The sequence below is a fragment of the Eschrichtius robustus genome, chromosome 1, assembly GCF_028021215.1.
Source record: "Eschrichtius robustus isolate mEscRob2 chromosome 1, mEscRob2.pri, whole genome shotgun sequence".
In the NCBI taxonomy this organism is placed as follows: domain Eukaryota; kingdom Metazoa; phylum Chordata; class Mammalia; order Artiodactyla; family Eschrichtiidae; genus Eschrichtius; species Eschrichtius robustus.
The window spans coordinates 25,141,431-25,158,775 of NC_090824.1; the positions used below are offsets into that span (position 1 = coordinate 25,141,431).

The 17,345-nt window shown below is 51.1% G+C and overlaps 1 protein-coding gene across 6 annotated transcripts in view; it reads right to left on the reverse strand.

Annotated features, from left to right (window-relative positions):
• Nucleotides 1–17,345, reverse strand: part of ADCK1 (aarF domain containing kinase 1) — a 123,810-nt gene that overhangs the window by 56,048 nt on the left and 50,417 nt on the right. The window lies entirely within an intron of this gene.

Consider the following 17,345-nt stretch of genomic DNA (forward strand, 5'->3'; position numbering starts at 1 on the left):
AGATGTTCCAACCCCGCCAAGCTGGAAAGCTCAAGGAAGCCCAGGCTAGAGGCTCCAAACCCAACAGCTACCACTTGTTGCTGCCTGAGCCTCAACGTGGGTCCCCAAGTCCATTCTTGACCCAGCCACCTGGCAGAGATCTCTGCACACCAGAGCCCTGCTTTCGGTCTTCATGTGTGATGCCACCCCAAGTACCTTGGGCAGATCCCTGCCCCTTCTGTGCCTCACTTTCTCTAGGAAATGGAACATATACCCCATACTCTTCCATTTCTCTTCCCTTCTTCCTTCCCTCCTTCCCTCTTAGAAATGCCATTCCGGCTCTCCTGAAGGAAAAAGTCTGTCTGACTTGAGTGGTCAGATAAATGGTCCAGATATGAATATTCTACCAGATGGGAAGGAGGGCCCCAAAAGCCTTTTGCAAAATTGTCCAGGCCTGAAATTCTCATCCCCTCCATTTCTTTTTTTTTTTTAATTAATTAATTTATTAATTAATTTATTTATTTATGGCTGTGTTGGGTCTTCGTTTCTGTGCGAGGGCTTTCTCTAGTTGTGGCAAGCGGGGGCCACTCTTCATCGCGGTGCACGGGCCTGTCACCATCGCGGCCTCTCTTGTTGCGGAGCGCAGGCTCAGTAATTGTGGCTCACGGGCCTAGTTGCTCCGCAGCATGTGGGATCTTCCCAGACCAGGGCTCGAACCCGTGTCCCCCGCATTGGCAGGCAGATTCTCAACCACTGCGCCACCAGGGAAGCGCCCCCCCTCCATTTCTTGAATTCCCTGTATAGCCTCACAATTCTGGAAAGGCCAGACATTCACACACACACACACACACACACACACACACACACGCAACTGTGTATATGTATGCCACACGCCTCCCCTCCTCCTCACACCGCACAGGCTCTCACGCTGAGGTCCGCTCAGTCCGTGCCCCTGCTGCCTCTCTTTGTCCCCCTCCTGCAGCAGCCACTCCATCCTACCCCTCAGCCCCTCTCCTCTCCTTGGACTTCAGAGGTCACATGACCCACGGCCACCAACCCATCCCTTTGTTTGCTAGGCTGCACCATCACTTTGCTAATCTCATCTCATAAATCACTCCCTCCAGTCCTGTCATCATTTTGGTGGCTTTCACTAACTCCATGCCATTTATCAACATCCTGCGGGGGCCAAAGGTCCAGGCAACACGGGAGGGGCCGATCCTTTTCTGTCACGGGAGATGGGTACAGATTGGCTTCCCGTCCCCCTTCTTCCTTATTGGGTTTTTATTTGTACCCCTCCTATTGCCCCCTTCCCCAACTTGCCTTTTTCCCTCCCTCGTGAGTTCTGGGCTCCCTAAGGGCCAGATTCTTCCCACATCATCCCCCTGAATCACCCTGGGTCTCTCCACACAAGAACGCTTTATCCTGGACCTGGGTTAGACTAAGAACGAAAGGGCCATCAGCCCTATAACGCGTTAGAACATCAGCTCCAAATAGGCAGCAATTTTTTTCTGTTTTGTTCGCTGCTGACTTCCCAACACTTAGAACAGGACTGGAACTAGTCAGTGCTAAACAAATATTTGTTGAAGGACTGAATCCACTGTTCTTTCTATTGGAGAGGGATTGTATCAGCTCTTTCCTCCTTTTGAAATGGCTGGACCATCCTGCTCCCACACTGCTACTATTCCAAAGGCCTCAAACATAAAAGCCCATGTCACGAGTGGGATTTACCTAGGTGGACTCCACCTGTTACTCCAGAGTGGGGTGAGACCCTGGCCTGATCAATCAGAACCCCGGGTACCTCAGGCCACACTGATTACATCAGAGATTGACACGTGACCCAACTGGTCCAATCAGACTCAACTGTTTTACTTTTGCTTGAACTGTAGAAGCGCTTTTCTTTCTTTCTGCTCAACTTGAAGCTGAATATTGAACTTGAAGCCTGGAGCTACCAGGGGTCACACAGTAGCAACAAAGAGGAAAGCAGAGCCAAGAGAGAGAGTGAATCCTGGTCACAATGGCTGAGCCCCTGGGTCTAGCCATGCCTGGATGCCCACCCTATAATATCTTTCTGTGTTGAAGGTAGTTTGAGTTGTTTTCTGTCACACACAACTGAAGGGGCTCTGACTGACGCAGTGTGTTCTCAGGCCCCAGCAGGGATAGATGAAAGAAACCTGGGCATGGTGCCCGGTACCCCCAAGAGGCCAGTACGTGAGAGTTCCATTTCCTCCCCACCCTCTTGCTGGGACTGGGATCCAGGAACCGAAGGGAGATGGAACTTCAGCAACATTCCTGTCCGTTACATAATGAGATCAACACCACTTCCTTGGAAAGCCTCTGGTGATTCCTGAAGGAGCACCAAGGAGAATGTTTTCTGGAGAAAAGCTGTGAACTCAGACCCTCACCTCTGGCAGCTAGGATGGGCGAGGGGACCTGGGGGTCATCTGACCCCACTCCCACCCCAAGCCTCCGCCTGGCTCCCTGGGAACACTTGCTCGTTCTCTGAGAAGGACAACCAGTCTTCAAATCAGAGTCATTGCAGGGATGCTGCAGAGTCACTGCAACTGACGAGTGACATGGCATCACTAGGGCTGTGTGGCAGGAACAGCTGCAGGAGCGCTGCAGGGGGCGGGGGGTGGGGGCAGGGGGAGGAACTCGCCAAGGCAAACATATCCCAATCTTCAGGGTAAGAGGAAGACTGGTCCCCCATATCCCCAGGGAATGGGGAGAAGGGCCTCCCACAGTTCCCTGCTCCCACCAGGGGTCGGGGGGGTCCCAAGATACCACCAAAGCCCAGGTGCCCATTCAGCACCCTGCACAAGGCCCAGCTGTAAGGACTTGCCCAAATCCTCAATTTGACCAGTGGAAGCAAAGAGGCATGGCAAGTGAGGATGCACTACTCACTCGGCCCAGGGAACCTGTTGGGCAGATATCCTGCCCACCCCACCCCACCCTTGCACGCCCACCACCTCCGGGGTGCCCCTGCAGCCATCCTCTTCCCCTTTATCAGTAAGCACGTCAGACACCCACACCCTCCTGTGCTTACACACACTCACACACAACACACACACACAATTATTGATTGCTAGTGAATGTTCCTAGCCGGCTTATAAAAAACCGTAATTAAAGATTGGGGCTACAGGCTGTAATTAAATATGAATAAAGTATCTCTAAATGGAACCTTGATTCAAAGTGTTCGCTGGAAGTACTTTATGCTGATAGAGAGTAAGGAAAAATAGACCCTGTCCCGAAAGCAGAATTTTACCCCTCGTGCAGCTGAAACAAACGTCACCCCCCTCCAATCAGGCCTCATCCCCCAGACCTTTAGCAGAAAACCATTAGCAGAAACAAACTGCAGCATTTGCAGCAATTAGATTCAAGCAGGGCCCTCAGCTGCCTCCAGTCACTCGCAGAAACCTCTCTCCCCTTCTAAGGCTTTCTTTCCCCTGTTCTTTTTTTTCTCCCTCTGGGTCTGGCGGCAAAATCAATTAACTAAAACAACTACATTTTAAAATGACGTTATGTGCTTTTTAATTACTGTCAGCCCATGATTCAAATATATCGATGTCCCTGTCTGGAAAAGGAAAAATAATCAGGGAAAAAGTTTCTCTAGCTTTGTATGGGGGAGGGGTGTGTGTGTGTGTGTGTGTGTGTGTGTGTGTGTGTGTGTGTAAGGGGTGGGGAGTTTATGAACATCAGAAGGGCAAGAAGAAATGTGTCACCTCCTAGGGGCTTAGCTGACCAGGGGCTCAGGTTAAGACTTCAGCACGTCTATATGAGATGATGGATGTGAACTAAATTTACTGCAGTAATCATTTCACAATATATGTAAGTCAAACCATCACGCTGTACACCTTAAACTAATACAGTGATGGATGTCAATTATACCTCAATAAAACAGGAAGAAAAAAAAATGTCAGCAGACTGCCTTCAGCTGGGGTCCAAGAATCAAGAGACCACGTGACATGATGCCCTAGTACTGGGCAGAATGAGAGACCCTCCAGAAAATCAACCAGGAGGATTCCCATAAAGCCAGGTTACCAGGCAATGTTTCCAAAATGCCACATTAAGCAGCCAAGCACTGGCCAGGTCCTCATTCAGCCCAAAATAAGGAGGCAGGAAGTCAGGATCTTCTAGAGGAGCCTCAATATGACCCCTGGGGGGAGTTTCACTTGGGTCTCTTAGCCAGCCCCACCAGAGCCTGCAGCCCAGGCAGCCCCAGCCTCATGGGGACTGGCCCATCAGTCACAAGATGGGGGATGTCCCAGATTTTCCAAGATGGTCCAATTTCAAATACTCTATCCTGTTGTCCCCATACTCATTCACATCAGACATATTCTGGATTCAGAAACTACATCACCAAAAGATAATGCTAACAAATCCAGCAAACCCTGAACTGGCCAGCTCCGGATGAAGACAGAAGCAAATCCAGGCCTTGATGCCAAGGCCAGGCAGTTCCCACTTAGGAGCCAGGAAGGCTGCCCAGGGCACCTGAGCAGGTTACCATGGCATCAGCAGCAAACAACATCTGGCTCTCAAGGTCTTGAGATGGCCCACCCCACACCTGGCTGGGTGCCAGCAGCCATCCACTGCTGCCTGATGGGGAGAAGGACGAGTCCCCGTGCTAATGAAGTGGCTGGAGTGAACCGTACCCACCCCAGCCTGAGGCGGACAATAGAGCTCTAGCTGGCTAGGACTCTGCAAAAACACTGATGTCTGATGTCTGCCTTGGGCAGAAAATCCATCCCCCCCTCTCAGCACCAGGAAGCCCTACATCTCACAGTCACCCTATCAGCTGATACCCCATTTTGCTGCAATTCCTGCCCTTCAAGTAGAGGCTGGACTTAATGACCCACTCCTAACAAATAGCACATGGAGGAAGTGACAGTGTCCAATTTCCAAGACTGTCACCAAGATGTCCTCCTTGCTTTGTCTCTTGGAATGCTTGTTCAGGAGGAAGCAAGTTGCCATGTCATGAGGACACTCAAGCAACCTGTGGAGAGGTCCATGTGGTACGGAACCGAGGCCTCCTGCCAACAGTGGGCCATCTTGGAAGCAGCTCCTCCTTCTCCACTCAGGCCTTCAGATGACTCTACCCCAGCTAACATCTCGAATAGAACCTCATGAAGAGACTGAGCCAAAGCTATCCAGTAAGCCACTCCCAAATTCCTGACCGGCAGAAGCTGTAAGATATCAAATGTCTGTTGTTTTAAGGCACTAAGTTTTGGGGTAATTTGTTATGCAGCAATAGCTAATTAATGTACCCCAAGCACACCCTGCCAGACATCACTAATCATTCACAGCCTTCATTCCTGCTGGGCCCGGGTGATGCCTCAAAATCTCGCTCAACCCAGTGTTCCACGCAGCCACTACCAACTGACAAAAGGTAAGATATGAAATGAAACCAATTTGCCATTTCTTAGCCTAAGCCAATGAATATTTACTGCAGGCCCATCAAATGACAGACGCCATGCTAGGAACATGGGCCAACAAAACAGGCAGTCCCTAGCCATGAGGAGACCTTGGTCCAGCAGAATGTCCTACTGGAAAAAGGCAACAGCCTCTGAAAAACACACCTGCATTTTAGCAGTACCTGCTGGAGAAAGTGCCCCCTGCCCAGTGCTGCTTAACCCAACCCTGAAAGGACCGTCTGGCAAGGTAAGAAGAGGGGACCTCCAATATCGCCATGTAGACCCTGGGGGGTCAGGGGAGGGGACAAGGCATCCAGGTGTCTCTCTGTCTCCCCACTCAATAGCTGCCCTGCCTCAAGGTGGGAGCAGCCCCATCTCTAGCTTCCCACTCAGAACAATTTATTATAATAAAAATCGTAATGACAATAATAGCTCAAGGACACCTAGAACCTGTTTTCCATGGAATCTGTGTTCTTTCTGGGGTTCTAAAAGATCAAAGTGTTGGTTCTGCAGAGCCATTAGCTATTGCTACTGCCAAGCTGGGCCAACAGCAGAACTTGAGGCCCTTCTCAACAAGGGTCCTCCCCAGAAATTACAAAACAGCATATCTGTCTAAGTTCTTGCAAGGAGGCTGGCACGATGCTAAACTCTTACCAGTTTGCTGAAGAGCCTCCAGGTACAGGATAATCATCCACCTGGCTCTGCCAAGGGCATCACAGGTCAGACCAAGCTTCTTTTCTCCTGCAGGATGGTGACAAGTAGCTGACAGAAAGAGAAGCAAGAAGCCAGGAGCGGCCCACCCTAGGATGGCCATGGGCATGCTCCCTGGGAATGCCCACCTGCTGGCCAGGACAGGCGGATCTGAGAGGCAGCAAGGCATAGTGATTCCAATTCAAGCTCTGGGGCAAACTGCCCCGACTCAAATTCTGGCTCCAAGGTGCCTCAGCTTCGGCAGTGACACAATCCCTCTGTACCTCAGCTTCCTCATCTGTAAAATGGGAATTTGGGTACCTACCTCATAGAGTTGTATGAAACAACATACATAAAGGGTCTAGAATAGAGCCTACAGAAGGCCCCCAATAATTGTAGCAGGAGTAGTGGGTGCCCCACCTGATGCCTCCATGAAGAGGACAGAGTGGTCTAATGAAAAGAGCACTGGATAAGGAGGCTCTCAGGTCTGTTCTCTCAGTGAGTAAAAGCCACCATCCTCTTCTACCCAAAGACTCCTAACTGGTCTGCCCACTCACGTTCCTTTCTGTGCCAAGCCATCTTCCCCATACAGCTAAGGTGAGTTTTCCAAACATAAGCTGATCATGTCACTTCTTGCTTCAACTACTTCACCAGCTTCCCAGGGCCAAAATCCTTGGCACGACCCACAGGGTCTGACCCTGCCTACATGTCCTGCTCCTTCTCCTCCCTCTGCCCTCCCCAAGCTCCATCTGCCCTGAAGAGATGGCCTCTTTTGACCACCAGCACACTCCCTCACTGCCCAGGGCCTTTGCACGTGCCATCCCCTCTGCCGAGAAGGAATGAATAGGAATTCTTCATCGAGGGAATTCCTACCCATCCTTCAAATCACAGCTCAACTGTCACCTCCTCAGGGAAGCCTCCCCGTGTACATTCTCAGAGTTCATTGCCTTCCTCAAGAGCAATTACACAGCTGCACTTTTGCCTCAATTTATATTTGCTTCATCTCCCTCCTTCCTTCTAGATGATAGACTTCTGTTTTTGCTCAGCATTGCATGCAAGGCACCTGGCACACAATTGGTGCCCAGTATGTATTTCCTAGTGAATGAATGGATGTGAGGTTTGATTTCCCCATCCTCTTCCTGGTGAGGGGACTCCAGGCCTTCCAGCTGATCCAGGAGAGCTAAAACACCTCCCAGAAGTGGCTACAGTTCCCTCAAGGTGGCTGGGCACTTCGAGAGCTGTGGGTAGAGGGACTCTATGGAAATGTTGTGATAATAATGATTAATAAAAAGCAGATAAACACCCAGTGTGGCCGGCCAGCCCGGGAAGCCATCCATTAGATCTGTCATTCATTAGAGGTGGGGGAGGGCACAGTCCAATCAGATCTTCTCAGTTTAAGCAAACCTTCTGTAAATTGTAGGCTGCAGGCACTGACATTTGATAAATTATTCTTCATAACCCACCATTGGCTGTCATAAATCTAATCTTTCAACATTTCCCATCTTAATAACTTGTCCAGCTGCACAGGGTGACAGGTCTATGTCTCTGCCTGTGACAGAGATCTCTGGGGTAAAGAGACCAGAGATCCTAGGCAATGCTGTATGAAGTTGAGGACTCCCACAGCCAGGGCCCCACCAGGGCAGGCATCGCCTGGGTGATCAGAGTACAGAGGTGATGAGCTGTCCGTGGGGCTGCAGAGCACCCGGGGAGTCCAGTGCTCACACCCCATCCCAGGGTCCAGAGACAGGCGGTGCCAGGAGCTCAGACCCAAGAACCGGGCAGGCTGAGCTCTACACCCTCCACTGCATGCCTGCCCATGTGAGGACTCACCACTTCTTCCTTGAACTTGAGCTTGGTTGGAATAAGGGATGTCAGGATATCTTTGCTCTGCAGGCACTGAATGCTCAACCATGGGTAATTCCTTGTATTTGCATAATATCTTGCTCTTATGTAATTCTCAACCCTCTCTTGAGGTTAAGGTAGAGGAGATACAATCACCCCCGTTGTACAGAGTAGAATATATTCCCTAAAGGTCATTCGTTTATTCATCCAACAAATGCTTATTGAGTGACTACTATGTGCAGGGCCCTGTGCTGGTCAGTGGGGACTCAATGGGGAGTGAGTACAAATTGGGTACGGCCACCAGCCTCTGGAGTTACTACAGGAACGTGAAGTCCAATAGGGAGACAGGAATTAATCACGAAATCACAAAGAAAGATAAATGGCCAGCTCTGATAAGTGCATGAAGAGAGAGGTAGCTGGTACCATAAGAGCCTGTGTTCAGAGGATTAAACCCAGGCTGGGAGAACTTCTTGGAGGAGGAGACAAAGAACTGAGCTCTGAAGGATGAGGAACCAGTTAACTAGTTAACTAGCTGAAGAAAGGAAAGAGGAGCCTTCCAGGCAGAGGGGACAGCCTGTGTGAACCACGAATAAGGGGAATAAGTTATGGAGACAGCAGAGAGCCAGAGAGAAGATGACCACCAACTCCCAACCTGGAATCAGGCCCACTTGGGATCCCCGGGTCTCCCCCTGGTTGGTGAGGAGGGTCCTCATCCACAGCTCATGCCCACGGCGGAGAAAGCCTGGCCATAGTGACTTGCATTCATACTTCTAAAACCAGATGGGCTCACCCTCACAAAACCCCAAAGGCCTTCTCCCAACAACCTTCAGATGTTCCTACATCCAAAAATATAGGAAGGCAAAAACTAAAGCCTAAGCATTCTTTGCTTATAGCGGCACCATTTGCTGTCAGGACAGACTTCCTTAGCCTTTGGGAGGTGGCAAAATGCCACACGGCAAATGAGCCCAAGCTATGTTCCTATGCCTCAGAGCCCCAAACAAGAAGGTTTGCGTACCAAAGCCCCTGCGATCTTTCTATAACACCTGAACGTGTTCCATCCAATAAGAAGTTTCCCAGATTTACTTTGCATGTGACAGCAGCAGTGCCCAGGAAACTTAGAGGGAGGTAAACCCAGACTTGCTGGATCTACGGGGAAGATAAAGCTCACATTTGGGGGAAACCACCCACACTCCTGGCTAACCCTATCTGCCAACATATAGCCAAGTGGCCTTGGGCAAACTGCTTAGCTGCACTAACGTTCTGCAAATGGGAGTGATAATAATACCCATTGGTAGGGGAGTTCTAAAGGTTAAAGGATATTATGCATCTAGAGAGGGGGCCAGGAAACTATAGCCCATGGGCCAAACTAGGCCACTGCCTGCTTTTCTGTAGCCCACAAGCAAAGAATACTTTTTTACATTTTTAAGAGAGAAAAATCAAAATGATAATATTTTGTTACATGTGAAAATTACATGAAATTCAATTTCCATGACCATGAATAAAGTTTTATTGGGACACAGCATGCCCATTCATTACTTACTGTCTATGGCCACTCTCATCCTGCAACGGCAGAATTAAGTAGTTGCAACAGAGAGTGTGTGGCCTGCAAAACCTAAAATATTTACCATCTGGCCCTGTGGTAGGCAGAAAAATGGCCCCCTAAAGATGTCCATATCCCAATCCCCAAAGGTGTGATGAAGGTAAGACTCTTGAGATGAGGAGAGTATCCTGAATTCCCATGTAGGCCCAACCGAACCACAAGGGTCCTTATAAAAGGGAGGCAGGAGGGTCAGTGTCAGAGCAGAGATATGACAATGGAAACAGAGGTGAAAGGACAAGAGAGAGAAAAAAATTTTAAGAAGCTATGCTGATGGCTTTGAAGATGGAGGAAGGGGCCACAAGCAAAGGAATGCAGGCGGCCTCTAGAAGCTGGCAAAGGCAAAGAGATTCTCCCACAGAGCCTCCAGAAGGAACGCAGCAGCCAGCACCTGAATTTCAGGGCTTCTGACCCACAGGACAATAAGATAATGAACGTGTATTGTTTTAAGCCACTAAATTTGTGGTAATTCGTTACAGCAGCAATAGGAACCTAAAACAGGCCCTGAGATAGAGCATTAGTGTAACACTCTCAGTACAAGTCGGTTTTTAATTGTTTTGTTGCATTTCCCAGGACAGAGGCAGGGCTAGAAAGCTGGGGAATGTGACAAGGGGCTGCCCTGGCAGTGGGGGGAGCACAGGTCAAGTGCAAACCCTGAGATGTGGAAATAGGAAGGGCACATAGCTGCTCCCAGTTCTGCTGTGCCAGGTGACACACCTAGAGCCAGTCCTGTCCTCACCCGCTTCCCAGGGCAAGGCGTCCTCTGCCCCCCCAGCTGCTGCCTACATGTCATTCCTTCCCAGCCCCCAGGCCGAAACAGCATCTTCCCCTCTTCCCAAGGAGCTTCAGTCCTCACGCAGAACTACCTGTCATCGGCTCACACACCAAAGATGGGAGGAGCAATGGGGACCCATGAGAGACCCCTCATCACAATGCTGATGACATAGTTAATTTGCAGAAGCTGTTCCAGCTGTTCAAGTAACAGCTTCTCCTTCTACAAAATCTGTTACACACACACACACATGGCCCTGGAGCTCACGTCAGATCAGGGTACTTTTTTAATATCTGGAAACCAGGAACCCAGTGCTGGATCCCAGTCTCTCAATGCTGAACCCCAAATTACTCAGACCCATGTGGACTCTCCGGCCTTCTCTGACCACTAAGGAGAGAGGGGCCCACTGTGCAAACCCTAGCCCTGTAGAAAGACCCTTCCCCAAACTGCTTGCAGGCTGACCTGCTAACACACCCTCCTCACCGTCCCCTCCAGTGCTGTGGTCAGAACCCCAGGAGGCCACTGTGGCACCTCCCTCTCCCTGGTCCCTCCCCATGTGATTCATCCTTGGGCCCTGTTGATTCAGCCTCCAAAGCACGTCTGTCCACGCCTCATCCAAGTCACCATCACCTCTTGCCTGGACGACCACAGGAGCCTTGTAACTGGTCACCCAGTTCCACCCTGATCCCCTGCAAGTCTGCAGGCTGGGCCACGCCGTCCTCTGCAGGGAGCCGGTCAGTGCCAACCTCGGCTCCCCCGAATGGGCCCAGCACCTCTCCAGCCTCACCTTCCAGGGTGTCTCTCTGTCCAGCCACTACCACCCCTTTTCTGCCCCCAGACAGATCCACTGTCTTCCCCACCCTGAGGCCGCTGCATTCTCTGCTCTCTGTGCTGCCTCCCCTTCCCCTAATTACCCTCTGGCCTCAGCTTAATCCTCACGTCCTCAGAAAGGCCACCCAGCCCCACACTCAGAGCACTCCTCCTCTCTCGTGGCATTTATCACAAGTGTCGTTAGATTTTCATTTTCCTCATCGCTTGTTTAGCATCTGCCATCCCCACAACTGGATCACAAGCACCCTGATGGCAGCTTGTTCACGCACACAACCCCCGGCGCCCGCACGGCAGAGCTCAGTACGCATCTGCTGAGCCAATAAATGAAGCAGCAAAAGATTGGTGACGTCCTGGAAGGGAGGTGGAGGGTCCACACACGGGAGCCCCAGCCTGTGGCGCAGCCACACCAGCCAGGCCCAGAGGTACAGGCTCCCTGGTCTGGCTCAGAATCAGACGCCTCCCTGAGATCCTCAGCCCTGCCTCTGCCCGTCAGCTCATGCCACTCCACCTGCCCAAAGGCCCTCTCCAGGCCTTTCTGCTCGTTCTCCTTTTACAGCACTGAAGTCCCACTCAGGTTTCTCCTCCCTCAGAGAGTGTCCTGATTCACCCCTCCCTAAGAGCCTATTCACTGATTCCAAGAACACCTGAAAACTGTAGCCCAAACTTCAGAGAACTTTCTCTCAGCCTGTCTTAACCTCTCATTAAGTTACATCTACTGAAGTCCCACTCAGGTTTCTCCTCCTTCAGAGAGTGTCCTAATTCACCCCTCCCTAAGACCCTATTCACTGATTCCAAGAACACCTGAAAAGTGTGGCCCAAACTTCAGAGAACTTTCTCTCATCCTGTCTTAACCTCTCATTAAGTTACATCTACAGCTCATTCTGTACCTAAAATACAAGCTCCTCCGGGATGTCAGAGTTGTATGATGTCAATAACTCAAGGAGAGCAGCCCACACAGTACCTTTCTCTGACTCTGCCCTGCTTGTATTGCTGTGGAAAGTGTTCTGTCCTCCGAATAAGGGGGTCTAACCCCACCTCTGCCACCAACCAGCAGCGTGACCTTAGGGAAGTTGCTTCACCTTTTCTGGGTCTTAATTCCTCACTTGTAAAAGGAGGTGTCAGGGGACTTGATCCTTGATCGCCCTCCCACTTCTGTGATCCCGTGACACTTACCTTCCATCCAACGCTCCCCTAATTGTTCCCCAGCCCATCCCACCCTCTACACAGGCACCCATGCACCCATGCACACGCCATCCGGTTCTCCACCTGGAGTCAGCTTACCCTCTCTGGTCACACACACACACACACACACACACACACACACACACACACACACACGGAGTCACCTCCAAAGTGGCACAGGCCAGGCACCCAAGAGGTTCTCCTTGAAGCTGGGCCCCCCTACGGCAGAAACCACCAAGGGAGCCTGGCCTGGGACATGGGCTTGTTCCTAAAGCTCCATGAATAAAGAAGCAGGCACAGCTGGCCTATTCATAATCAGCATAAAAAATTGATTAGCCCTTTCCAGATTAAACATTATTGTTTCAACGATGAACATAAATCAGGCGGACGTGGAGGGCTTGCCTCCCTCTGCTGCCAAGGAACAGCATCAGGTAGACGGCGAGCGGGGGCAGTGGGAGGAGAGGGGGGCTCCTCCCTGGAGAAGTCCGTGGGGGAGCAGCCCACTCCCCCATCGCCAGCCCCTGCCTGCACACACACAGGGGGAGCACCTTCTCCAGAGGTGAGATGGAGAGGAGAGCCTGATGACCTCCCTGCAGGCTCCTTAGAGCACCTCCTCAGCTACCATCGGATTGGCTCTCGAGGCAACACAGGCCCAGGGCCAGCCCAGGGCTGAAGGCAAGAGGGCAGACTGGGGTGATGTCAGAGGAAAGAGCATGGCCCTCAGAGGCAGACTGGGTCCCACAGGCCCATCAGCGCGGCCTTGAACCAGCCCCTCGCCTCCATGAAGGGTGTGGGTCTCTGGAGTCAGACAACACTAAGGTTCAGTTCCCAGTTGAGCCACTGTCCTGCTGTGTGATACTGAGTAAGTTACTTAGCGTCTCTGAATCTCAGTTTCTACATCTGGAAAAAGTGGGGAAAGGGATACCTACCTCGCTGAGCTGTTGTGAGGACTAAATGAGACCTTGTGTTTGAAAACACCTAACACATGCTAGGGAAGGAGAAAACGCTTAATAAACATTCAGTTCCTTGACCTGCCAGGTTCCCCATCTGCCTGTCCCGCCTCCCACTCAGGAATGCTGGGAGAATCCATCAAATGCCAGAAATATGAAACCTTGTGAAAAGCACAGCGTTCCTTACAGATAACAAGGGAACGCAGTGGTTAGGAGCTTGGGTTCTGCAGTCAGCCCTGGCTTTTGCTCCTGACTCTGCCTGGTACTCTCTGTGTGACCTCAAGCGTGTGACTCAACCTCTCTGGTCTTGGTTTGCTCCTCTGTAAAATGGGAATAATAATAGTACTTCCCCTCATAGGGCAGCTGTGAGGATTATAGGAGATGATGCCTGCAAAGTTTGCCAGTGTCCCCCCATTCCCTCAGATCTTCCCTCCTTCTCTGGCCTGATTTGCAATTCTCTGTATTTGCATCTGTGCCTGAGGACTCCTCCTCCAAAGCCGCAGGAATTAACAGCCCTCTGGGGCAGCCATCACTCAGGAAGTTAGAAAGCTGGTGTATAAACACCCTACCTTCTCCCTTGGCTGTTGGGTGGGATGATTCTAAGGTGACTGTTTAGCACCGTTTCCCAGTCTCCCCACAGCATTAACCTTCATTCATCCACTGTGGCAGCTGGTTTAAGAGCACACAGCCACCGGCTGACTTCTCTTCCCTGGACCACGTTCCCACTTCCTACTGGAAGACCCTGAGCTTCCCACAAAACCACTTGCACTGGAACCCTTTTCTTGGAGTCATCTTCTGGGAACCCCCAGCTAGGATGAGCACCTCTCACGCCATAAGCACTGGGCCAAGGTTGGCAATTACGTCCCCTGTAGGATGCGGCAGAACCTGGGACTCCTCCAGACCATCGCTTCTCCACCCGCCATCACCAGTAAAGACAACTGCTTGGCTCACATGGAGACAGAAACCACTGCGAGCACATCCAGCCGGCCCACACCACCAACCCCAGCCCTGAGGGTTGCAAGTGGAGACCCACCCCTTCTCCCTGGGAAGGGGAGGAAAGGCCACAGTTTCGTTCAAGGAGAAGATGAGGACCCTGCAGTCCCTCCAGCAGTCCCAGAGGGCATGGGGTCAGCTGTCCGGCCAGCTCCTTCAAGAGCAGTGACCGTGGCATTCATCCTCTGGCTTGTAGCCTCCTGACTCACTGCCCAGCTCGGGACATTTGCTCGGAGCTCCAGGGGGATGGCGAGAGGAGAAACTGGCCAAGCCCCAGGAGACAGCTACAAAAGGCTCTGTAGGGAGAGTTCACCTCTGCCAGATGTGGATGATGGAAAGAGCCCCTTCCCACAGCTCCTGCCTTGGGCCCCTCCATCCATCCTGCAACGTTGGCTAACTCTGCCCGAAATGTCTTTTTCCATCAGTCACGGGAGCTTGCACACACGTACGCATGCACGCACACACACACACACAATTAGCTGATTTGACTTAACATTACTTCCTGGGGCCTGGGGCCACCCCCTAAAGCCTACACATCAAGGCCCAACACTTACGTCCACTCTAACGCCCTCCGGGAACCAGTCCCTCAGGGCTAGCAGCTGGAATGCAGGAGGGGCAAGGCCTTAGGCAACAGAGTTCAAAGCCTGGCTCTGCTTCCTTCAGCTATGTGACTGTGGCTGTTACTTAACCTCTCAGGGTCTCTGCTTCCTCATATGGAAAATTGGAACGGCAAAATCTATCACACTTGCAGAATTACTGTTAAGGGTTGGAAACAATATCTGTAAAACATCCTGCCAATGTGTACTACATAGCAAGTACCAAATAAAAAGAAACTAACATTATCATCCGCTGACATGAACATCTCCGGTTCTGTTGGCCTTACGCACCTTTATGCCTTCTTCTGCCTTGCTGCTTCCCGGGAACCCGACCCCAACTCTAAACCTTGGGGTTTAAATGAGGGGGGTAATTATCTTACAGACCCCACCTCCTCCGACCACAGTGATTGGTCCGTATGGAACAGACAACTGTATTTGCTAATTAGAGCTACCACACCAAACTACCACTAACTGGGGGGGCTTAAAACAACGGAAATTTATTGTCTCACAGTTCTAAAAGCTCAGCTCATCTGCAGTCAAGGTGTTGGCAGGCCTGCGTTCCCTCTGAAGGTTCTAAGGGAGAATGCTTCCTTGCATCTTCTTAGATTCTGCTGGCTGCCAGCAATCTTCAGAGTTCCTCAGTTTATAGTTACATCACTCAAATCTCTGCTTCCATTGTCACATGGTCTTCTTATAAGGACACCAGTCATTGGGGACCACCCTAATCCAGTGTAAACTCATCTTAAGTTGCCTAATTACATCTGCAAAAACCTTATTTCAGTCTCAGGTTCCAGATAGACGTGAATTGGGGGGAAGAAGGGGGACACTTTATTTTATAAAATGAAACCAGAGTGGTGGGGGGAATTCCTCCTGGGGCCACAGCTGGAAAGAGGTGAGGCTGAGAGCTACCGGTGCCAGGTGGTCATGGAGGGAACATGAATGAAGCTGACCTGCAGGAAGAAGTGGAGAGACAGAGCGAAGAGTCCGGGAAGAGCTCCCCAAAGGCTCAACTCCACCCCAAGCCTTCCTAAGATGTGGTTACATTAGACAAGACATCTGCCTTTTTGCCTCAGCTAGATCAAGTTGGGGTTCTGATCCTCACAATCACAGAAGACCCAATGCACCCATCTGTTATGGGTTGATTTGTGTCCTCTGAATATGCAGGTGTTAAAGTCCTAACCCCCAGTACTTAGAACATGAACTTATTTGGAAACAGTGTCCTTGCAGGTGTAATTAGTTAAGATGAGGTCATGCTGGCATAAGGGGGACCCCTAATCCAACATGACCGCGTTTATGAAAAGGGGAAATTCAGACACAGAGATAGACACACACGCGCGCACACACACACACGTGCACACACACACAGGGAGAACGCCAGGTGAGAGCGAAGGCAGAGATCAGGGTGATGCTTCTACAAGCCAAGGAACACCAAAGATTGGCTTCCAAACACCAGAAGTGAGGGGAGAGGCAGGGAACAGATTCTCCCCGACAGCCCTCAGGTGAACCATCCCTGCCGACACCTGGATCTTGGACTTCCAGCCATCAGAACTACAAGACAATAGAGTTCTGCTATATAAGTCACCCAATTTGTGGTACTTTGTTACAACAGCCCTAGCAAACTAATACACCCCAACAAAGTTCCATGTCATTCCAACCCCACTGGTCTGCTCTCGGCACAAAACAAGCTGTGGTCAGCCCTTGCCACCACACTGCCCAGCCTCATGTGCTATCGTACTTTCCCTCCTTAAATCTTACTCATCCTCTAAGGGCCAGCTCAAGGCCCCCCTCCTACAAGAACCCCCTTCTGAACTTCCCCCAAACTTTTCCTTCATCAGCCCCACAGGTGAGGCCTTAATTGTTCTCTAATTACTCCCTCTGTGTATTGTTTTGTCTGCCTGGCTTTGGGGTGGGAGGGGGGAGGCGGGAGGGAGAGACGTGGCTTTGACATTTTCTGTATCCACCACAGCGTTGGCACAGAGGTAAGAACCTATCAGCTGCTCAACAAACCTGTATTTTCTGAGTGAGCAAAGCAGCAAGTGGTCACCCCAACCTTCCTGAGTCAGTGAGTGGGACCACCATGAGCTGAGGCCCTTTCTTTCTCCACGGAACAGCCCAGACACAGCAGCTAAGCAGAGGGTTTGGACACCACCCTGCAGGACAGACCCCAGAGAAGGGGAGCACCCCAGGCGTGGCCTGTGGGCCAAAGGTGAACTGGTAAGCGCATGCGTATAATCTCCCCAAACCACAGACAAGGACCGATAGAAGGATACGAAGAAGAGAATCCATCCCTTTGAGGGATGAACTTAGGAAAATACAGCTTCCTGAAAGTCCACAAGAAACTATACGGTCCCAAGTAGGGTGGAAGCTACCTGAGGCCCTGTGGGTTTCGTTGAGAGCAAGACCGGCCTCATTTCCTGTGCGGGGCCTCTCCTTCTGGGCACTAAGCTTCCAGCCCTGAACAGAACAGTCCAGGAGCACTGGCCCTGGACCAGGAGTCTTGAGACC